We start from the raw sequence: 25176 nt of genomic DNA, 5'->3' as shown, positions 1-25176 counted from the left end.
TCTTCCATTATCCCTCCTCCTTGCTTCTGAGCTGTAGGTCCTGTAAGGGAAACGGCAAGCTTGTCAGCATTTTCTTTTAAAAGTCCAGATAAAATGAAGTAAAATTTTCAAATAAATAAATAAATAAAGTCACTTTTCCCCTGTACAACCCGCAAGACAAATGGATCTACAGAAACACAAATTACTTTTCCCTTTTCTTTTAGTGTAGTTTGAGGGGTGAGGCAAATCTTGTTGTTGTTGCAGGACCTTGAAGTGAGTCCTGATTTCCATTCCTTGGTCTCAGCATTTCAAGTTGTCACAACCATGAATCATTCTCAAAGTGCTTCTGAAGTTTTGGAGAGCAAAACCAACAGCAGCCTGAAAGAGCCAATGAGGGCTTTCTCCTTCCTTTTCTACTTGTTTTTATTATTTTTGTTCCATAAATTAAGATGAAAAATGCTTCACAGTTACCTACCCCTACCCCTACCATTTCTTTCATAGGCCAAATTCATAATTTGCTAGGCTGCAGAAATTTTCTTTTTGTTGATTGATACAGAATTCACCGTAGTTTTTGCAAGTCAGAAATATTATTGCATTTTTGTATGTCACTTGTACCCTCTTTTCTGTTCTGCTGTCTGCAGCTAGCTAACGTTCATATTTTGGAAGCTGTTCTTTTATTATCCGGCTGTTTAAAATTGCTAAATATTCAATGTCCCCTCCACCCTGACAGGTGGTAAAAGGAATGAGTGAAAATAGCAGTGCTTTTTGTATCTTAATTATTCAGTTAGAATACTTAAGCCATCTCTTCTTAATAGCATAAATGCAAAATAAGAAAGCTACATAGAGTATTAGGAACTGAATCCTAGATTGGTTTTTTTCAGTGTCTTATATTAGAGGTTTATTGGGGAAATATTTTTTTTTGCCTATGTCAGCAATTGTGTACATTTGAAATTATGTGGAGGTGGAGCCTATTTTGGACATTCTCAGATACATTTTTTCTTAGGCTGGTATGTATATCTTCAATGAAAAAAATAACTGCACATATGCATCATTTTCATTGTCCTGAATATATCATTGCAATCATTGGGCCATTACGTATGGAATCCAGAATCAGAGGGCCCAATATGAAGTCAATATTATTTATGTTACATTATATATTGTAATGTTATTTATCATAATTTTTATCCAGTTTTGGTCGCCACGATGTAAAAAAGATGTTGAGACTCTAGAAAGAGTGCAGAGAAGAGCAACAAAGATGATTAGGGGACTGGAGGATAAAACATATGAAGAACGGTTGCAGGAACTGGGTATGTCTAGTTTAACAAAAAGAAGGACTAGGGGAGACATGATAGCTGTGTTCCAATATCTTAGGGGCTGCCACAAAGAAGAGGGAGTCAGGCTGTTCACCAAAGCACCTGAGGGTAGAACAAGAAGCAATGGGTGGAAACTGGTCAAAGAAAGAAGCAACTTAGAACTAAGGAGAAATTTCCTGACAGTTAGAACAATTAATAAGTGGAACGACTTGCCTTCAGAAGTTGTGAATGCTCCAACACTGGAAATTTTTAAGAAAATGTTGGATAACCATCTGACTGAGATGGTATAGGGTTTCCTGCCTGGGCAGGGGGTTGGACTAGAAGGCCTCCAAGGTCCCTTCCAACTCTGATGTTATGTTATGTTATGTTATAATGACACAACTCAAGAAAATACATAGAGAAGTTTGTATGGTATTCTGCAAGGAAAAAGTAATTTCATGGTATACTTGTGTACAAATGACATAAGGAAGAGGACAATTCTATCTCCTAGAAAGATACAAAAAGTTTGAATTGAAATCACATGGTTGCATTTTATTGATTTACTGTGTTTCAGCAAGTCATTGTTGTCTTGAAATGGACATTATGAGTTCTTACACTTATAAAAGGGACGCGGTGACTCAGGGGCTAGGACATTGAACTTGTCGATTGAAAGGTCGGCAGCTCAGCGGTTTGAATCCCTAGTGCTGCCATGGAACGGGGTGAGCTCCCGTTACTTGTCCCAGCTTCTGCCAATCTAGCAGTTCGAAAGCATGTAAAAATGCAAGTAGAAAAAATAGGGACCACCTTTGGTGGGAAGGTAACAGCGTTCTGTGTGCCTTTGGCGTTGACTCATGCCGGCCACATGACCACGGAGATGTCTTCAGACAGCGCTGGCTCTTCAGCTTTGAAACGGAGATGAGCACCGCCCCCTAGAGTCGGCAACGACTAGCACATATGTGCAAGGGGAACCTTTACCTTTACACTTACAAAAAAAATTATAATTACAAAATATGTTGATTCAAATGATTACATGCCATCAAGTTGGTATCAATTCTGTAGATACATAGATTAATTTCCTGCATTATAATCAGTTCCTAACCTGGTCTTTCGGGTCTGGCAATGGTGCAACGATTGCCAAATATAATTGAATTCCATGCATCTTGCATCATCCTCTTTTTCTCTTTCCTTCCATTTTCCCCAGGATTAGTTTCTTCTTCAAAGAGCTAGATCTTTGCATAACGTGTCCAAAGTAGGATAACTTAAGCCTGGTCATTTGTGCCTTGAATGAGAACTCTGGGTTGATTTGTCCCAAAGGTGCTTTTTCGGGAGGCAGCTGGACTTTCTTGTTTTTTCTTTGAAGACATTTCACTTCTCATCCAAGAAGCTTCTGAGTAGTGCTCCTGATTCCTGTAGTCTGCAATTATTATTATTTGCACCTTTGGGACAACCATGACCTGGATGACTGAGAATCTCTATAGACTTTTAGCTATCCGATTTGGGATGTACCACCCTTTCACCCTTTGAAAGGTGTGGGAGTCGGAATAGATATCCAGAGAAAAATTGCAGACTATAGGAACCAGGAGCACTACTCAGGTGACCCTGAGGACAATGCTTCAATGACCCTCTAAAACAGGGCTGTCAAACTTGCGAACATGCCCACTCCCAGTTTAGCAAAGGGGGGGAAAGTCCCAATAAGTGATGTGACGACACCTTGACGATGCAAGTTTAACACCCCTGCCCTAAAAGGATGCAGATCACCAGCTGTCTGCCAGGAATATAAATCCTCCCATTCCCCACTATCCCGGCAGAGCTGAAGAAGCTTCTTGGATGAGAAGCAAAATATCTTCAAAGAAAAAACAAAAAAGTCCAATTGCCTCCTGAAAAATCACCTTTGGGACAACCATGACTTGGATGACTGAGAATCTCTACAGACTTCTGGTTTGATTTGTTAAATGATCCATTTGTTTGTTTTCTTGGCTGTCCATGTTACTCCCAGGAGTTTTGTCCAACATCAGTGTTTATTTATCCATCCATCCAATAATATCCATGGAAAAAACCTAATGGAAGACTCTCTTCCTGTCTACTCTACTTGAGCCCTAGGCTTTCCACAAAGCTGAACTTTGAGAAGTTTAATTTGTGAGAATCTTCATAACATATTCTTGACTTTTACTGGCCTGGGCCCGGGGGGGAGCGGGGGCTGGAGCCACAACAGGACCTTTATTTTGGGTTCTAAGTGTATGTATTTTTTTATACATTATAATTCTTTTAATGTGAGTTTCTAGACAGTCTTGTAATTGGAATGCATGCATTTTATACCATTACTTTTATCAGAACTAAATTTATGCTGAGCTCTGAATTGCTAATCTAAGGCATGCTAGGCAGGCATTTAGTTTCTGACTATCTGTCTCTGACTGTGACCAAAGCAAATAATATTAGCTACACCAGCCAATTAGTCAGTAATGACTTGATAATGAAATATTGGGACTTACTTCCAACAAGTTAGGGAGAACTGAGAAAAACTTCTCTTACAATGAAGTAATCTGCTCTTGCCCAAAGACCTTCCTCTATTTTGTTGCTCTGCTTTTGCTTCACTACACAGGTTTATCTATCCTGTCTCTTGTACAGAGTTCACATTGTCCATATTCTTGTAGATGATTAGGCTGACCTCAAAGGCGGAGTCAAACACATCATCAGTTTGGAGTCTAAACGAAGAGGAACTAAAGAGTCTTTTGATGCGGGTGAAGGAGGAGAGTGCAACATTAAACATTAAAAAAACTAAAATCATGGCATCCGTCCCTTTCAATTCCTGGCAGATAGATGGTGAAGAAATGAAGGTAGTGACAGATTTTATTTTCCTGGGCTCCAAGATTACCGCAGATGGGGACTGCAGCCAAGAAATTAAAAGACGCTTGCTCCTGGGGAGGAAAGCTATGGCAAATCTAGACAGCATAATAAAAAGCAGAGACATCACCCTGCCAACAAAAGTGCATATAATCAAGGCTATGGTTTTCTCAGTTGCAATGTGTGGCTGTGAAATTTGGACTATAAGAAAGGCTGAGCGCCAAAGAATTGAGGCCTTTGAACTATGGTGCTGGAGAAGACTCCTGCGAGTCCCTTGGACTGCAAGGCGAACAAACAAGTCAGTTCTAGAGGAGATCAACCCTGACTGCTCTTTAGAAGGCCAGATCCTGAAGATGAAACTGAAATACTTTGGCCACCTAATGAGAAAGAAGGACTCACTAGAGAAGAGCCTAATGCTGGGAAAGATTGAGGGCAAAAGAAGAAGGGGACGACAGAGAACGAGGTGGCTGGATGGAGTCACTGAAGCAGTAGGCATGAGTTTAAATGGACTCCAGAGGATGGTAGAGGACAGGAAGGCCTGGAGGAAAGTTGTCCATGGGGTCACGATGGGTTGGACATGACTTCACAACTAACAACAACAACAACATACCCTGTAAGAAACCTAAGTCCAGGGCAGCCCCCCTTGAAGTCCATTGACTTGTGGCACCAATTCGCCATGACCTCATTCAAGTTCTTGTGTGTAGATAGCATGAAATAAACTTGTGGTACTTTTGAACACTATCCTGGCTCCTGCCTTGTTGCACCTGACAATTCTGCACATACATCCTTACTTTGCTGGCATATGTGGCTAGGTAAAAGGGTCGGGATGGAACCTGATTACTTTAGAGAAGGAAGCTGAGATTCAAAGCACAACAGGATGGGGGTGGATGATCTGGAAATGGAGAAAAAAAGACAGAAAGCAAAAGGGTTGCAAGAAGCTGACAAGGGAAAGAACAAGAAGAGAATGACATCCAAAGAAGTTAAGTGATGGCGTACAAGAGGTGTTTAAAACCCAGAGCAGTGTTGTTGAGAATTGAGGAGGGAAGTGGTAGAGACAGCTTTCAGGGAAGGTGGGGAAGAATAAGGAGGACAATCAGATACCCATAAAGAATTGAGAGATGGTAGATGGGGCTGTAGAAGGGAAGAGAGGTAGGCTCCTTCCTTCTTTCTCAAAAATGCCAAGTAGCCAGCAGCTTTCCAACTATGTTCAGAGCCAGAGGTCAGAGCAATAAAGAACAATGCTGAATCAGGCAGAAGAGCAAAAACTCACAGCTGGTGCTGAAGCTTATGAGTTGTGCTTGGAGCAAGAAATCTGGCAGCTACCAAGCTCCTCAGTGGTGAACAGCCATGGGAAAATAAAGACAGACCAGCTGAAAGCATCTGGCATCACAACTTAAGCAATAATAAAATCAAGACTGATGAATATGATGAAGTAAAGCTAAAACTGAGACTGAAGGGGTGAAGAATGCAATGAATCATCAGGCTAAGGCTAAAATGAGTCTACAGAAGAGGTTATAATAAAGTTGCTGCTGCCAGACGAAGATGAAAGGAGGATTCTAGAAGGAAAGACAGCACTGAACTGAGGAAGACCAGCTGGGAGTTGTTTGGAAGCAGTTGAAGGTGTAAAGAGAAAACTTGAAATGGGAAGATCAGGCAAGGAATTCAGAACTATAGGAATAGAATAGAATAGAATAGAATAGAATAGAATAGAATAGAATAGAATAGAATAGAATAGAATAGAATAGAATAGAATAAATAACAGCAGCAAGATTACTAATAGGACAATACTGGAAGAAAAAAGAAGTACCTACAATAGAAGAATGGATATTGAAAGTTGCCAATTTGGCTGAGATGGCGAAGATATCAGCCTTTTTGAAAGACAATATGCAAGAAAGATACCTAAAGGAATGGAAAAAATGGATTGACTATATTCAAAGTAGATATCAGACTAAGAGTTATCAGACTGTTTTTGAATGATTATGATGTATTATTTTTGATTGTTTTCGGGGAAAGTTAGGAATTGATGATTGTAGGGGTATAATTAAGTTGGGAAGAAATTTTTTTAGCATATGTTTGTTTTATTTTTAACTATACCTTGTGCTCGTTCCGGGAAGTCGGGGAGGGGTTGTGAAGGAGGGGAGGGAGGTGGGGAAAGGGGGAAAATTTTTTGTAAAACTTTTTGAATAATAAAAAAAAAGAATAGAATAGAATAGAATTTTTTATTGGCCAAGTGTGATTGGACACACAAGGAATTTGTCTTCGTGCACATGCTCTCGGTGTACATAAAAGGAAAGATACGTTCATCAAGAATCATAAGGTACAACACTTAATGATAGTCATAGGATACAAATAAGCAATTAGGAAATAATATCAGTATAAATCGTAAGGATGCAAGCAACAAAGTTACAGTCATAGAGTCATAAGTGGAAGGAGATGGGTGATGGGAATGATGAGAAGATTAATAGTAGTGCAGATTTAGTAAATAGTTTGACAGTGTTGAGGGAATTATTTGTTTAGCAGAGTGATGGCGTTCGGGAAGAAACTGTTCTTGTGTCTAGTTGTTTTGGTGTGCAGTGTTCTGTAGCATCGTTTTGAGGGTAGGAGTTGAAACAGTTTATAATTATAAACAGTTTATGTTTAGAATGAACAGACCATAGAAAAATATAGGAATAATCAGCACGGCTGGTGGTGAATTTTGGGAACTGAAGTTCACACATCTTACAGTTGTCCGAGTTGAGAAATATACATCTATAGAATAGACACTGAGTAAGTTAAGGGTGCAGTAGTCCTTCCTTAATGACCATTTCTTTAACAACTGTTGGAAGTTACATCAGTGTTGCAAAAAGTGACCAGTTCTCATACTTACAATATCCCTGAGGTCATATGATTTGGGCACTTGGCAACTGTCAGGCAGTCATAGCATCATCCTTTTCTGGGAAAGCCAATAAGAAGTTGCAAGTCATGTGATGTTTTGCTTGACAACCACTTTGCTTAGCAACAGAGTGTTGTTCCCAGTTATGGTTGTTAAATGAGGACTACCTCTATAAGGAACAGAAAATGTACAATAAATAACATAACACCAGGGCATCTGGTGGCTCAGACTGCTAAGACAGTCTGTTATTAACACAGCTGCTTGCAATTACTGCAGGTTCAAGTCCCACCAGGCCCAAGGTTGACTCAGCCGTCCATCCTTTATAAGGTAGGTAAAATGAGGACCCAGATTGTTGGGGGCAATAAGTTGACTTTTTATATAATATACAAATGGATGAAGACTATTGCTAACAGTGTAAGCCGCCCTGAGTCTTCGGAGAAGGGCAGGATATAAATGCAAATTTTTTTAAAAAAAGAGCACTTTGCTGTTCGTTTCATGGGAACATAGTTTAATATTAGCAGAACACCTTGCTGATAATCACGGTTGTTCACAATAAAAGTCCTTCGTGCCTGAAGCTGTCTGCATCCCTGACCCTGTGATTCTGACATATTTTGTCCAAACATATGTTGTACGGCTGCTTAATTTAGGGGAAAATAAACTAAGGGAAAGTTTGGCTGGTGTGAGGCAGCTAGGCAGCCTTTCAAATTATTTCTGTCTTTCTTATAGATGAAAGTAACCACGGAGAAGAATTTTCATGCATACTTCCTCCTTCCATGTCAGCAAGCAGAAGGCCTGCTAAGCTGCCATTTACCCGTCTCAGATTTCTGGAGCGAAGCTCAGAGAACAGAGCAATGCTGTAATAAACAAGGGTTTGGCACATTCAAGGATGCCCACATAAAGAGAGCCAATTCCTGAAGTGCTGGGTGAAATTTACAATGCTAGCATTGCTTCTCTGTGGTTTTAAAAATGAAAGAGGCACATCCTCTACGGCAGGTAGATTTACAAGCTTTTTCTGGACAGTCTTGAATGTTTCCTCCATAACTAACCAGGACAGAAAGTCTGCACATCCAGAGGGGATAAAGTTTGTTTGAATGACTTCCATTGCAAATGCATGAATAGTCAATCCTGCTAACTCTATGCCGGACAATAAATTCTGTATGTGCTGATAAAAACAAACAAACATTAAATTTATATGCCACCCATCTCGCTATCCAGAGCAACAAATACCTGAAAACGGATTAGGCGTGTTTAATACTTATTTGAATTTAGGTTACTTTCCTGTGTTGTCCATTATTGATCTATTATATTTAAAGAGATAAATTATCACTTTAAATTAGGATCAGGATTCCTCTGTACTTCATTCCATCTTTTCTGACTGCTCTCCAGTTAGCTCCCCAGTCTTCAGAATCCCCAGAAAATCTTTTAAAGAAGATTTTCCTTTCTCAGTTAACTTGTGAGCAGCTCTGTGGGTAGCTCCACCCTGAAGGTGTTATAATTGATGTATTTGCAGTCTTAAATTCTCCATTCCTCTGAAAACAACAAAATACCTTATCCCACCAGACTTGAAATCCTAGGCTTAGAAAACTTGGAACTCCGTCGCCTTCGACAAGACCTAAGTTTAACTCACAGAATCATCTATTGTAATGTCCTTCCTGTCAAAGACTACTTCAGCTTTAATTGCAATAATACAAGGGCAACCAATAGATTTAAACTTAATATAAACCGCTTTAATCTAGATTGCAGAAAATATGACTTCTGCAACAGAATCATCAGTGCTTGGAATACTTTACCTGACTCTGTGGTCTCTTCCCATAATCCTAAAAGCTTTAACCAAAAACTTTCTACTATTGACCTCACCCCATTCCTAAGAGGACCATAAGGGGCGTGCATAAGCGCACAAACGTGCCTACCGTTCCTGTCCTATTGTTTTTCTTTTCTTCCTATATATGTTTATATGTGTATATACTATATAATCTTTTTGTATGATGTTGTGACAAAATAAATAAATAAATAAATTAAGCATTCATAACTGAATGCTGCCCTCATTGAAATACAAATAGTCCTCGACTTAACAACCTTTAGCTTAGTGACCATTCAAAGTTACAATGACTGAAAAGAGTGACTTATGACCATTTTTTCACACTTACAACTGTCGCAGCATCCACATGGTCACGTGATCAAAATTCAGACCCTTGGCAACTGACATGTGCTTATGACGGTTGCAGTGTCCCAAGGTCAGTGATCCCCTTTAGTGACCTTCTGACAAGGAAAGCCAAGGGGTAAGTCAGATTTCCTTAGCGATTGTGTTACTAACTTAACAACTGCAGTTATCACTTGATAATCTTGTCAAGAAAAGTCATAAAATGAGGCAAAATTCACTTAACTCTCCTGCTTACCACTGGGTATCTTGGGCTCAATTATGGTCATAAATTGAGAATAATCTCTAAAGGGTGATGAGGTAATGGAGTTATGTCCACCCTCCTTTTTCTTCAAAACAGAAGACATTATGAGGAACAAAGTTCTTTAGGATTAAACTCTTCCTTCCAGATTGGGTGATAAATTATTCACCAGATGTTTAAGCACTGCTTATTCCTCCCTTTGAGTGGGCTCGATTCTTTGTAATGATTGTATGCTGATCCTATTAGTCAGAGATTCCATTTTGAAGCTGTGGATGTCACAATGCCAAATGGGCTGTGCTATTGGACCTTGTGACAGAAATCAAGTTTATCTGATTTGAGAGAAGCAAAATGTTCTCACAAAGAAATAGGTGATGAATGTGTTGGGAAAGTTCTGAAGTGAGAATGGTCCAGTTCATTTGCTGTGGCCTTATCAGGGATGCCTCCCTTCAAAACCCAAGAAAAGAAACCTTCCAACTCCATTGAGACAGAGAAGAGGTACTTTTACTGAGTTTGAAATGATAGCAGCGAAAGCAAGGCAAGATCTGATTCAAAACACGCGAAAGTTTCAGATTGAAGGTTTCCCCAAATCCCTCCCCCCAGGGTCCAGTGTTGAGGATCCAGTCAATGTCCAGTATAATGTTTTGTGAAGCTCATCTTCAGGCATTTTACCTATCTGGAGTCCTTTACGGTTGGCCTTGACAGGGTGTAAACAATTCCACTCAGCAGCACAATAATTCTTCAGAGCAAACCTCCTTTTCGGTTCACCACACCAGCTCACTTCCCCAACCCTAAATGCCATCCCCCCTCCCATCATTACTATGGCAGCCAATAGCAAGCATGTGGCAGAGTTGAACCCCAGGCTGGAGATCTGGCTGACAGGCCTACACTTTTCAAAGCATATATGTGAGAATAAAAGCAAGCCCATTAGGAGTGGCTAAAGACAAATGCTTAAGATCCATATGAAGAAGTAAACTTGATTAGTTTTTTTTTTTACTATATTGGATTTAGAACTTAGAATCACAGGTTTGGAAGAGAATGTGGAAGTTTTCTAGTTTAACCCTTTACTCAAGTTGGAGACTCTATACCATTCTGGACAAACGGTTATCCAATCTCTTCTTGAAAACCTTCAGTGACAGAACACTCACAACTTCAAGAGGCAAGCCATTGACTGATTAATTGTTCTCACTGTCAGGAAATTTCTCCTTCATTCCTGATTGGATCTCTCTTTAGTGAGCTTCCACCCAATACTTCTTATCCTTCCCTCAATTGCTTTGGGGAGTAAGTCAACACACACTCTGGGACTGCCATCAAGATCTAGAAGACTGCTATCATCTCACCCCTAATCCGTCTCTTCATTAGACTAGACATACTTTGTTCCCTCAATCATTCAATGTCAGGTTTAACCTCCCTTATCATATTTGCTGCTCTTCTCTACACTCTTTCTAAGGCCTCTGTCTTTTTGGTATTGTGACAGGATGGGACTTGGGGGGGATGTGTTACTATATTATTTGTATGAAAGATGAGCATGAATGCTTTATTACCATTTACATGTATTATTGAAGAGATGGTCATTGATCTATCTAATTGTCCTTCAGCTGTTATGAGTTACATCAGCAAAATCTTTTTGGTTGTTTGGGCTCATCTGTTGTTGTTGATTTAAATGACATTGCTTTTTGTTTTTCTGAGGATGCAACTGTCCATACCGAATATGTCACAAATATCTTGGAAAGCTTTGCAAAGGCAAGCTGTATGCTGAGCTAGAGAAATGTGCATTTGATCTGCCTTCTTTAGACTGTTTAGCTATCATATTTCTTCAACAGGCACCTAGACCAAACCTGTTAAAGTAGATTCCTTTCTATCTTGCAAACTCCAAGGAATGCCTAAAGACATTCAACATTCAGATTTTACAACTTCTATATGCAATTAATATTTGATTTCCCAATCTATTCCATGCTACACAAACCCCACTTATTCCTTTGTTGTTCAAATGGATGCTTCTGATTTTTTGCATTAAGAGTTTTATTTTTCTTAGGTGGCTCATGAGCTTGGAAAATATATTTTCCCTTGTCCTTTCATCTGAGTCTGCTGAAAGGAATTATGATGCATATAACAAGGAACCATTAGCAATGAAAAATCCCTTTCAATAGAAGAGAATATATGTAGCTCAGGGTTGAACTGTGGAACACACTGATGACATTACCAAGTTGGGTAATGAAACATCTGCTAGCAAACAACCAAGTTCAAAAAAGCCAACTATGATCTTATAGACACCAACCTCTCATCTCCTGACTGACAAATTCTATTCTCTAACTGTATCACTGCCGAAGACCACTAGCGTTTTCCTACTTGAAGTCAATAGAGTCATTAAACTATACATACCACAAACCACCACCAAAATCAGGAAAAACAAATTATCCATTTCAATAAAAAAGCTCCAATCCAAAAAAAAAATCCCTCGGGCGAAAAAACAAAACTGGCTATGTAGCCAACTTTAAAAACTGCTACAAAAATATATGCCACCAAATAAAGACTAAATGCACCAATTACCACATCGAACAAGAAGACTTTCTGCGCACAAAATCCAATTGCACTTTCTATAATTTTGTAAACAACAAACTTAAAGACTTGAGATCCATCCCACCCCTAAAAGGATCTAACGGTAAAGAATGTAATGATGAAACAGTTAAAGCAAACCTCTTTAACACATTCTTCGGCTCAGTCTTTGTTAACAGTAATGGCTCATACCCAAAATTCCCCAGTCGTACCAACAATGATTATAATGATCTAACACAAATAGATTTCACAGAAGATAATGTTGAAAAGGCCCTTCGCAGACTGAAACCATCTCTATCTATTGGACCTGATGCTCTATGTGCATACTTCTTAAGATAGTACCCAGGATTCCATAAAAATTCCTTTCAACATGGGAAACACCCTTTGGAAGGAACAGCAATGTCATCGGTGTTCAAACAGATCACAAGAACTGGAACACTTAGAAGCTACAGAAAACTATGGAGTTGGGTTGATTGGTGATTTAGTACTCACAAAAGTGAGCTTTACTCATGTAAATCCAGACAAGCTCTTTTATTTTAAATCAGTGCCTGGTGTGGACAAAGCAAAGGTAGAGGTGTTGAAAATTAATCCATAAAACCGCTCTTGATTATTAAAATTATGAAAAAGAAATTTAAGTTTTGTTGAATGGGGGTTACTTCCTTTGAAAAATGAATTTTGGTTTTGCTTATAATAGATTGGCTTGACACCTGCATTCCACATACAAGTAGTGCTCGAAGTACAATCTTTTGTTTAGTGACTGTTCAAAATTACAATGACACACAAAAATGACTTATGACCATTTTTCACACTTAAAACCATTGCAGCATCCCAAAGGTCACATGATCAAAATTTGGACGTTTGGCAACTGATTCATATTTATGATGGTTGCAGTGTCCCAGGATCATATGATCATCCTTTAAGAACTTCTGATAAGCCAAGTTAATGGGGAAGCCAGATTCGTTTAAAACCATGTTACTAATTTAGCAATTGCAGTGATTCACTTAACTGCAGCAAGAAAAGTTGTAAAATTAGGCGACACTCACTTTACAACTGTCTCACTTAGCAACAGAAGTAAATTGAGGACTACCTGTATTACATTCCACCAGGAGCTAATTGCCCAAGTAAGATGAGTGGGCAAAATGCATATTTTCCCAAATATCAGACTTGCTTGGTTCGTGTCGGTTGTAATTGTAATCTATGTGACCGGATTACTGAAATATACTCTTTTTGAAAATATTTAGAAACATGTTTGAAAGATATTTAGCAACTTCTGCTGGTCCAGAAAGTATGGTCACAACTTATCTGGAGTCAGTTATATGAAGGGAATGTGTTTATTTATTTATTTATTTTGTCACAACATCATACAAAAAGATTATATAGTATATACACATATAAACATATATAGGAAGAAGAAAAGAAAAACAATAGGACAGGAACGGTAGGCACGTTTGTGCGCTTATGCACGCCCCTTATGGTCCTCTTAGGAATGGGGTGAGGTCAATAGTAGAAAGTTTTTGGTTAAAGCTTTTAGGATTATGGGAAGAGACCACAGAGTCAGGTAAAGTATTCCAAGCACTGATGATTCTGTTGCAGAAGTCATATTTTCTGCAATCTAGATTAAAGCGGTTTACATTAAGTTTAAATCTATTGGTTGCCCTTGTATTATTGCAATTAAAGCTGAAGTAGTCTTTGACAGGAAGGACATTACAATAGATGATTCTGTGAGTTAAACTTAGGTCTTGTCAAGGCGACGGAGTTCCAAGTTTTCTAAGCCTAGGATTTCAAGTCTGGTGGGATAAGGTATTTTGTTGTTTTCAGAGGAATGGAGAACTCTTCTTGTAAAATATTTCTGGACACGTTCAATTGTATTGATGTCAGAGATGTGGTGAGGGTTCCAAACAGGTGAGCTGTATTCTAGAATTGGTCTAGCAAATGTTTTATATGCTCTGGTTAGTAGTGTGGTGTTTTGGAAAAGAAGCTACGCAAAATTAGGTTTACAACTCTTAGAGCTTTTTGCTATGTAGTTGCAGTGGGCTTTGGCACTTAGATCATTTGACATGAAAACTCCAAGGTCTTTAACGGGATGGGGTCGTCTGTAAGGTAATGTCCATCTAGTATGTACTTAGTTTTAGAGTTCTTTTTCCTATATGTAAGACTGAGCATTTGCTGGTTGAAATTTGAGCTGCCAATTTTAGACCAAGCAGTTAGATAGTCAAGGTCGTTTTGAATTATAGAAGTGTTATCTGTGGTGTTAAATAGTTTGACATCGTCAGCAAAGAGAACACAATTACTTGAGATATGGTCACAAAGATCATTAATGTATAGAATAAAGAGTGTTGGTCCAAGGACGCTGCCTTGAGGAACGCCACTCTTGACAGGAACAGGATTTGATAAAGCATTGCCGATTTTGACCACTTGTTGTCTGTTAGACAGAAAAGCAGATATCCATTTGTGGAGGGGTCCTGAGATGCCATAGGATGTTAGTTTAAGGAGAAGTTTATCGTGTACTACTGAGTCAAAAGCTTTGCAGAAGTCTATGTAGATTGCATCTATTGATTTGCCTTGATCTAGTGTTGTTCTAGCTTCATTGGAACCGTCTCTGTTTCTGGACACACAGGGTAATGATGGTGCAGTTCTTAACATTTTAACACAATCTTTGTATCAGAACTTTTCTAGCATTTTGAAACACAGGCTTAACTTTTGGAATATGTTACATGAAGAGGAGATGCTTTTGCAGCATGTGTGTGTAACTGCTGTTCACATTCTCTAGTTTTGGCACTAATCTAAAAAGATTTCTTGAAAGGTCCATAGTTCTTCACGCTTTCCCAAACACTTCAGTTAAGCAGAAGAATTGAAATATATTTTGAGTGTGTTTCTGGGTTTTTTGCTCATAAACTGCTGCCCAGGCAATAATCTTAACACTTTGCTAACCTTCAGGGTTTATAACCGTAGTTTTTTCCTAGAGACTTTGGGATTCATAATGTTCATAAGGGTTGGGAAAGTGGGAGAATTTTCTTCCCGCATGGACCAAAGGTATGGCTTTTGTTTTTTTGTTTCTTGTTTGGAATCACTGAAATGAGGCAGTGCCCATTCATATCTGGCAATGGGAGCATTGTGAAAACTTCAGTACTAGATATAGAAAAGATCACGGAATAAACTTCTCATAACCTCATTGTGCTTTGAGCCCTTCATGCACGAATTATTAAATACACCTCTTCATTTCTGTTACTAGAACTTGTTGGCTCAAGCAAGGGTTGGCTTGGCAGGGCTAGTCAACTGATCCCCAATCATGGAAATAACACTAACTTTGGACAGTTTCAGGGGTATCTTCAGGCATTGCTATTGTGGCATGAAAATAGCAACAGCACTTCGATGTATATACCATTCCATAAGGTTTTACAACACTTTCTGAGTGGTTTAATGTGTCATCATGTTGACCCCAACAATCTGGGTCTTCATTTTACCAACCTTGAAAGGATGTAAGACTGAGTCAACCTTGAGTCGATCAGGATCAAACTCCTGGCGGTGAGCAGTGAGTTAGCCTGCAATACTACATTCTAACCACTGCACCACCATGGCTCTTATATAGACTGAGAAGCAATTAAAGTGAATTTTAATATATTGTTATCGGAAGGCGTTGTAGATTTTGACAGATAAACCACACTTCTATTAAGTATTTGGAGTAAATTAACCATTTCAGAACTAATGTTTTGCCAATTCTGATATCTACAACATATGTGGTATTCCCTTGTGAAATATATTTTCAGAAATTGAACATACTGTTTTGGAGGTTTATTTGGAGAATTTCTCCCACTCGTTTTTCACTCAGGAAGCTGTAGTGGCCAGTTGCCAGTTGCTAAAGCAGGTTTTTCACTTTCATTCCATTTTCAAACTATCAGCTTAAATCTAAAGCGAGTTAGTTAATGAATGTTAAGTTTTGTTACTGGCAATTTCCACTCATGGGCTCTTTTGAAATAGACACATTGAAACATATTTTGAAAGGCTTTAGGGATCAGTTATTATAGAACATACTGAATTCTTACCTCCTCTGGGTTAGCCATCAAAGCAACGTGTTATATCATAGCATGCCAAATCCAGTGTGATCCTTACACTCAGGGTAAATTAATAATGTAGTGTCATCTAGTTTTACAAGTAGCAAGGCCACCCTTTCATGGGAAAATATGCACAGAAGAAGAAGATACCTTACTGTATCTGGAGGGTGGCAGGGACAGACTCAGCTCAATACTAGCAATACTGGATTATGGATATGTAGGTACGGTTGCCATCTTGAGTTATTTATAAAAATAATAAAGTGAAAAATATTTATTTTCTTGTGGAAGACTTGCTGGTTTTGGGGTCTGCCCAACGTTCCTTTTGAACTGCATTCATAAATTTGGAACCTAAGGAGATGTGAAACAAAATGGACATTCTTCATTGTTACACTTATCACAAAATCGGTTGTTTGCATGGCATCAAATCGGTGTCAGATCTTAGTAAACTCTCAAATAGTTTTTCTCCATGATGATCTATCTTGAAGCTTATCTTTCTTCTAATGAGGTACCCATCACCTCTATATCTAAGTCCTTCCACCTTGTGGCTGGTTATCGTGGTCTTCTTTTTCTTTCCACCTTTCCAAACATTAGAGCCTTCTCCAGAGAGCCTGGTCTTTGAAAAAGGTGTCCGAAGTAGGATAATTTGAGTTTGACATAGTTGGTAATATTACTATTTTCCATCATTTATACCAGGGGTGTCAAACTCAAGGCCTAATAACCAGATCTGGCCCATAGGGTGCTTAGATCTGGCCCATTGGGCCACCCTGGAAACAGCAAAGGATTGGCCCTCAGTGCCTTTGCCAATGAAAACGGAGCTCGGGAGGGCTGAGTGCAACCCTCTTGAGCTCCAGTTTCACTGGCAGAAGGTTTGCAGGAGGCCACGGCAGCCGAAACGCAGCTCGGGAGCCCGTTTTCAGTGGCACAGTGCTTGGGCCCCCACAGGCGCCCCCAACACAAGTGATGTCAAGCTGGACATGCCCCCCCCCACCAAGGTCAAACACAACCCTGATGCGGCCCTCAATGAAATCGAATTCGACACCCCTGATTTATACGGTGCTATTAAGACACACCTTTCTTTTTCTATTGTACAAACATACAATAACTGGGAAATGTTCTCTTTTTACCCTACTCTATATATTTAATATTCCATGTATCCCCCTCCTTTAAAATTAATTTTAGAGTGGCATATATAGGTGAAAAGCAGTATGATCTAGTGCTATACTTTCCAAACATTTTTCTTCATTACCCAAAACCATTTATCAGAAAGTCTTACCAAATCTTGAGGACTGATCTTAAATCCCTTCCTTCAGCAGTGTCATAAAACTGAACGGTCGCTGAATGTGGTCGTAACTTCAGGACTATCTGTATTATAAAATCAATTTCGTTGAATGATTTTGATGTCATTTCAACAAATTGCCATTGATAATTTCATCAATTTTCATTTTAATAGGAATGCTTTGGGAGATTTTTGAATATATTCTAGTACTTGTGGCAATCTTTAAGTTTCCATGGAGAGTCTCAGTCACCTAGGTCGTGGTTGTTTTCTGCAGGATATTTTCTGCCCAGTTTTTTCTGTTGAACACAGGCACAGGCTGTTGGGGAGAAGGCTGTGTTGTCTGCATCTGAAACTGAAGCACAAATGGTGCAATTTTTCTGGAAATCTGTTCATAAAAAGGTAAAGGTTCCCCTCACACATACGTGCTAATCGTTGCCGACTCTAGGGGGTTGCCGACTCATCTCCGTTTCAAAGCCGAAGAGCCAGCGCTGTTCAAAGACATCTCTGTGGTCATGTGGCTGGCATGACTCAATGCCAAAGGTGCACGGAACGCTGTTCATACTTATTTCATATTATTATAATATATATTATATAATATATATTATTATAATATAATTATTTCATATTATATATTATGTTCATACATATTTCATAATATGAAATCTGTTCATACTCCCACACAATTTGAGGGTGTTCATCCCAAAGTGCATAGTTAAATGTCTATGAGGATTCTCAGCCATCCGGGGCATAGCTGGGACACATGGTTGGGACACGGGAGAAAACATCCCGCAGAAAACACAGTTCCACAACACAATCCTTTCACCAAGAAGGCTCCACACGCATCTTGACTGCTCAGGTGAGCCTGAGGACACAGAGAAATCTCCCAAGTGTTTCAATGATCCTCAGAAAGGATGCAAATGACCAGTTGTCTAAATCCTTCCATTTCCCACTATCCTGTCAAAGCTGAGGAAGCTAAACATCTTCAAAAAAAAAACAAAAAAACCAAGGAAATCAAGTTGCCTCTTGAAAAAGCAACTTTGGGACAATCTTTAAATTGATTTAAATATCGCTATTTTGATGAGTAATGGGTTTGTGTGTCATTAGCCAAAGAATAACCACTTTTACCCAATTTGCGGCAATTTACCCAGGTTTGGGAAGCACTGTTTTAGTGATTAAGTTGTTGGATAGGACTGGGAAAGGAAACATATCTACCCTGTTTTCCCCCAAATAAGTCATCCCCTGATCATAAGCCCAATTGGGTTTTTGAGCGCAGGGCAATAAGTCCAAGCACTTTTTTTAGAATAGAATAGAATAGAATTTTTATTGGCCAAGTGTGATTGGACACACAAGGAATTTGTCTTGGTGCATATGCTCTCAGTGTACATAAAAGAAAAGATACATTCATCAAGGTACAACATTTACAACACAAATGATGGTCAATATATCAATATAAATCATAAGGATTGCCAGCAACAAGTTATAGTCATACAGTCATAAGTGGAAAGAGATTGGTGATGGGAACTATGAGAAGATTGCCTTATACACTGTAAGACTAATGATGACCTTTAAAAAGGGTGCAGATAAAGCATAGCTAGTTTCAGAACATGAAGATTCTCTTCATTAACCACCCTTTAAGCATTTTAATAAATTTACAGGGTTTGATCTTTTGGGGGCTATAAATAAATTTTCTACTTGGATATTGTTCCTAGAATATAGAACTCCCTTCACAGTACACATTAAGGACAATACAGTTTCAATGGTTTCGGCCTAGCATCTTGTGCAAACTCAACCACTGTAGACTGTCATAGTTGGAGTATTGTATATTGTGCGAACCCAATCAATTTAGACTTATTCAAGAAAGCAAAATTTAAAATATGACTGTATAGGAATCTACCTCAAGCCTCTTAGATAATAAATGTCATTTGAGACACGTTGGGTGGAAATCATTTGATGCCCGAGGTTGAGATCAGATCAAAGAACTGAGAGACCTAGATCGTTTAATATTGAGTCTTGATTACAATTCATAGGGTTTGATTTCTCTTGAAAGGACAGTTGTACTTGTGCTGAACAGAAGACCCTGTTGAAATACTAAAATCTTATTCTGTGATACAGGTGAAAAAGGGATGACTGAAGCCTCTGAAAATGAAATAAGTGTCTATTCCCAGATCTGGCTTTTTCACAGAAAGATTGCAGTCGTGGAAAAAGCCACTTCTCAGTGCTCAAAATATAATATATATATTTCATCTCCCTGTTCCCTGATGTAATTTAGAAATATTTCTGACGGCTGGTTTATTGAGAGATTATATAAAAAAAGAGCCAAAGAAAAATGTGTATCATTGTCAAATAGACAGGGAGTTCCAGTCTTTATTCTGTCTTGGAAAATGTCTGTCCATTTTTGCTATGAGCCCAACTCTGAAATGGCTAGGAATCTGAAAGTGCGTCTTAACACATTTGCTAACATGGCATTATTTTAAATATGTTTCATAAAAAGGCCTATAAAATAAGTACTGATACTGAAAAAAGAAATTTGATAGTATGCAAGAGGGTTGTTTTTTTTTAAATTTTATTTTTGCTTCCTTTATCATGCATCCATCAAAAAGCCTAATGCGATATTTTTCTGCGTTCTTTTCTGAAGAATATTTTGCAAATGCTGGTAATTCGGATCCAATTCAGCCATGCAGAGCAGAGGGAATATCAGTTCTTGCTTCCAATGTATCACACACAGAAGAGGGAAAAGTGAATACTGAGGAAAATGCTTTTTGAAAACAAGAAAATATATCGTCCATGGGCTGGAAATTTGGGGTTCTTTTCTTTTCAGGGTTTTTTTTTGTGTGTGTGTGCATTTTAGAACTGTCATGCTGGCCATACAATATGCACTTACATGCTTCTAATACAGGGGTGGAATTGACTTACCTTCGGTACCAGTTCGCCTATGTGAGTGCTTGTGCTCGACACCTCTGGGCATGCGTGACATCTCTGCGCATGTGCAGAACCTTCTGCGCATGCACAGAATTCAGAAATAGGATGTGATGATGTCCAGGCAGGTGGGCGGAGTCTCCTGCAGCCGCCGCTACTGATTCGCTCGAACTGGATAGAATCGGCTGGATACCACCACTGTTCTAATACTGTTAAGGACAAAGTAGGAATTGTTACATGGTCTGCTTTTCACCATATTACAAGTCTCTGGTCTAGTGAATTACTATAATGTGATCATGTTAACTTTTTAAATGATGGCTTCGACTCAGTAGTCCCAAAGGTGCTTTTTCAAGAGGCAACTGGACTTTCTTGTTTTTTCTTTGAAGACGTTTCGCTTCTTACGGAAGAAACTTCTTCATCTCAGACAGGATAGTGGGAAATGGAAGGATTTTTATTTCTTGCAGACAGCTGGTAATTTGCATCTGTTTAGAGACCCTTTGAAACACTTGGAGGTTTATCTGTGTCCTCAGGGTCACCTGAGCAGTGCTCCTGATTCCTGTAGTCTGCAATTTTTCCTCTGGAAATCCATTCCTACTCCCACACCATTTAAAGAGTGTTCATCCCAAATTATATAGCTAAAAGCCTGTAGAGATTTTCATCATCCAGGTCATGGTTGTCCCAAAGGTGCTTTTTCAGGAGGCAACTGGACTTTCTTGTTTTTTCTTTGAAGACTTGGAATCCTTCCATTCCCCACTATCCTGTCTGAGCTGAAGAAGCTCTGAAGAATTACCAGAAATATCAATATATATATTTAATTTAAAAAATTCAATTTTATAATCCAAACATCAATTTCTTTAAGCATAAAGCAAAAATAATCTCTTCCCAGTTATAAACAGATCTTTAAAGCTTTGTCATTGAGTCCTGGTCAAAAACAAATCCCATTAACAGCTACCAGAAACCTCTCTATCGCTCTATTGTTTGTCTGTCTGTCTGTCTATCTGTCTATCTATCTATCTATCTATCTATCTATCTATCTATCTATCTATCTATCTATCTATCATCTATCTATCTATCTTCTATCACCCTTAATCATCTACACTATTTTACCTTGATCAAACAGATTTACTTTATAAACCTCCTTTTTAGTTTAAAAATTTTTGATCTTTAGTCTCATCAAATAATAATAATAATAATAATAATAATAATTATTATTATTATTATTATTATTATTATTATGTGTGTGTGTGTGTGTGTGTGTGTGTATTATTATTATTTAATTTGTATACCGCCCTTCTCCCGAAGGACTCAGGATGGTGAACAGCCAGAATAAAATACAAAAGGAACAATACATACAATACTAAGAACAACCCTTAAAAAACTTATTCAAATGGCCAAATTTAAAATAAAATAACACCCTGTAAAATTGACATTTAAAACCCATAAAATCAAATTAAAAATTTTTTAAAATCAAGCGGTCCAGCAAGGCGGAATAAATAGGTTTTAAGTTCGCGGCAAAAGGTCCTAAGGTCAGATAGTTGTTGAAGTCCAGGGGGAAGTTCGTTCCACAGGGTAGGAGCCCCCACAGAGAAGGCCCTCCCCCGGGGGCCACCAGTCGACATTGTTTGGCTGATGGCACCCTAAGGAGTCCCTCTCTGTGAGAACGCACCGGTCGTTGGGAGATAGAGGACGACAGTAGACGGTCCCGTAAGTATCCCGGTCCTAAGCCATGGAGCTCTTTAAAGGTAGTAACCAATATCTTGAAGCGCACCCGGAAGACAACAGGTAGCCAGTGCAGTCTGCGCAGGATAGGTGTTACATGGGAGCTCCGAATTGCTCCCTCAATAACCTGTGCAGCCGCATTCTGGACTAACTGGAGTCTCCGGGTGCTCTTCAAGGGGAGCCCCATGTAGAGAGCATTGCAATAGTCCAAGTGAGAGGTAACGAGAGCATGAGTGACCGTGCATAGGGCATCCTGGTCCAGGAAGGGACGCAACTGGCGGATCAGGCGAACCTGATAAAAAGCTCTCCTGGAGACGGTCGTCAAATGGTCTTCAAAGGACAACCGCCCATCCAGGAGTACGCCCAAGTTGCGCACCCTTTCCATCGGGGCCAATGATTCGCCCCCAACAGACAGCCACATCTGCAGCTGACTGTACCGGGGTGCCGGCATCCACAGCCACTCCGTCTTGGAGGGATTGAGCTTGAGCCTGTTCCTTCCCATCCAGACCTGTACGGCTTCCAAACACTGGGACAGTACTTCGATAGCTTCGTTGGGGTGGCCTGGGGTGAAAAAGTACAGCTGCGTGTCATCAGCGTACAGTTGGTACCTCATAGCATGTCAGAAATTGATTTCTTGTAATTTTCTCTTTGTCTCCTTCCAGGAACAGCTTGACCAATCCCTCTTTGTCTCTTCTCAGAGAGAGTTTCCATGGTTCCACACATTCATTTAATAAATCCAAAATATGAAGGTTTTCCAGGTCAATCTACTGATTTATTATTTGTACGCCCCTTTAATTAATAAGACATCAGTGGTTTCATTTGCAAATACAAATTTTGGCATTATTTTCTATATTGTTTTTTTATTCTGGCATTTTATAATCCATTGTCAGATCTATAATTTCTTTTTACACATCAGTTTTATAATCCAGCATGTGTTAAAATTGCAAATCCACATTCAAATCAGCCTCAGTCTCTGTTTTGGCCAATAAAGTCTGTTTTTCCTCTGTATCCACTGCTATAATACCAAACAATCTTGTTAAATAACTTCTGAATTCCCCAACAGCCTGAATTTGTTCTGTGGTCAAATATTGTTGCTCCATTGTATGAATGGGTCTGTTCTCCTTTAAGAGTAATCCTTTGTTCTCTCTGGTTCCCTGTAGCCAGCCTTCAATTTCCTTCTTATCATCTGTTTATTTTCCAATCAACAACATTTTCCCCCAGGAGAATTTCTTACAATTAATTTCAAAGACTTCATACTGTATACTTTTAAAAACATTTTTAAATCCCTTCAAGAAATGTTCTTTTAAGTCTATCTAGCTCCTTAACTTTCAAAAATCCACATTCTGGTCTCTGTTTTGTTGTTTTCCTAAAAGTAAAGGTTTTCTTCTTAATCCTTAGTCTTACATTGGAGCTTCTGTCATCCACGGTAGACAGATTTTTCCCGGCAACAAAATGCAGCTTGCCCTTTGGAAGTTACAAAGAAATCCGTGACAAGCAACTTTCTAAACTAGTTAAGAGAGGAAGTAGGAGAAGTCAGCTTTGCTGGCTGAGAGACTCTGGGAGTTGAAGTCCACAAGTCTAAAAGTTGCCAAGGTTGGAGACCCCTGCTCTGAAAGATGCCAAAGATGGTCCCCAAAATGTTTTTCCAAAAGGCAACTTGAACTTTCTTGAGGTTTTTTTTCCTTGAAACATTTCAGAATGGAAACGTTTTCTAGGGGAGAAAAACTTAGAAAGTTCAGTTGCCTTTTGGAAAAGCATCTTTGGGACAATCATGGCCTGGATGATTGAGAATCTCCATAGGCATTGTGCCAAATCTGGCTGAGGCAAGATGAATATTCCCCCAGCCCTCATACCTCTCAAATCCACAGAAGAATGCAGCATTGCACTCTCTTTGTTCTTCAAAGGGAGGATCTGTATGGAGTCAAACATGGGCAATCCTTGTCTTCTTTTTAATCCAGAGACGAATTCTAAGTCAACCCATTCATTGGCTCCACATTCATCCTCAGTTCTGTAAAAAAATAGGAGCCAGCCTTTCAGTCAGTGCTGACTCCTAGCAGCTGCCAGAACTAATCCTTGCAGATTTATTGGCAAGGTTCTTCAGGAGTCATTTACCCTTGTCTCCTTTCTAGGGTTGAGAGAGAGGGACTAGCCTAGGATCATCCAGCTGGTTTTGTATCTAAAGCAGAACTAGAACTCAGTCCTGGTTTCTAACCACGTGCCTTAACCACTTCGCCAAACTAGCTCTCAACCTAAAATTGGATAGAAGACTTTCTATACCTTTTTACATGAATGCCCATGTCATCCTATGTGAGTTTCTGAATTTTCTTTGTAATTTTATTTATTTATTTGAATTTCTAAGCCCCCAACTCTGATGGATTCCTGTACGGCAAGGGTAGTCAACCTTTTTATACCTACCGCCCACTTTTGTATCTCAGTTAGTAGTAAAATTTTCTAACCGCCCACCGGTTCCACAGTAATGCGCCATATATTGTCGTCTGCGCATGCCTCTCGCGCATCGTGGATTGGGTTTGGGGGGGGAGGCGCGCTGGCTACCAGCTCTGCTTGTCTGTTACAGCTGGGTGGTGTGGGGGGAGATACGCAAACTATTCTGGGACGAGGCTCTTTTGTTTGCGGTCACACTATAGCCCCATTTAGTTTCACTTATGTAACATGAACTAAACTTATCCGCGTGCGATACAAATAGTATATTTTCAGAAATTTAAATTGTCACAGGGAATTTTATGAAAACCTAATGAAAATGTTTTTAAATAATGCTATGAGAATTTTTTAAAAAGTCAAATTAAAAAAAAGGAAAGTGCTTCAGTATTGGACAAAACCCCTACCGCCCACCATGAAAGCTGGAGCACCCACTAGTGGGCGTTAGGGACCAGGTTGACTACCACTGCTGTACAGGTATATGAATTATAGGTGTGCAAGCTATGTATATCCATGGACATGCCTGTTCAACACGCAGAGAACTGTCCTGGTAGATAGGGAGAACATTGGAGTTAATGTGAAATAATTTATTATCTTTATTCTTCCCATTCTCAATTATGGTACCTAGCTAAGGATTTTGAAAGCATTTTTCCAGTTTTTAAGATTACCATATTACATTTGAAAAATAGAAATTTGGGGAGAACTTTTGTCAACATTTGGAATAAAGAGAGCTCTCTGATCCAAGACATGCATTGTTTTTTCTTTCTTCTAATCATCATTAAAGATGATTAGTTTGCTAAGAGTTTGCTTCTTAAATGCAAAATGCTCCAAGCTATTATTT

Source organism: Ahaetulla prasina, chromosome 2, assembly GCF_028640845.1.
Source record: "Ahaetulla prasina isolate Xishuangbanna chromosome 2, ASM2864084v1, whole genome shotgun sequence".
In the NCBI taxonomy this organism is placed as follows: Eukaryota; Metazoa; Chordata; class Lepidosauria; order Squamata; family Colubridae; genus Ahaetulla; species Ahaetulla prasina.
This window is presented reverse-complemented; position numbering follows the sequence as displayed.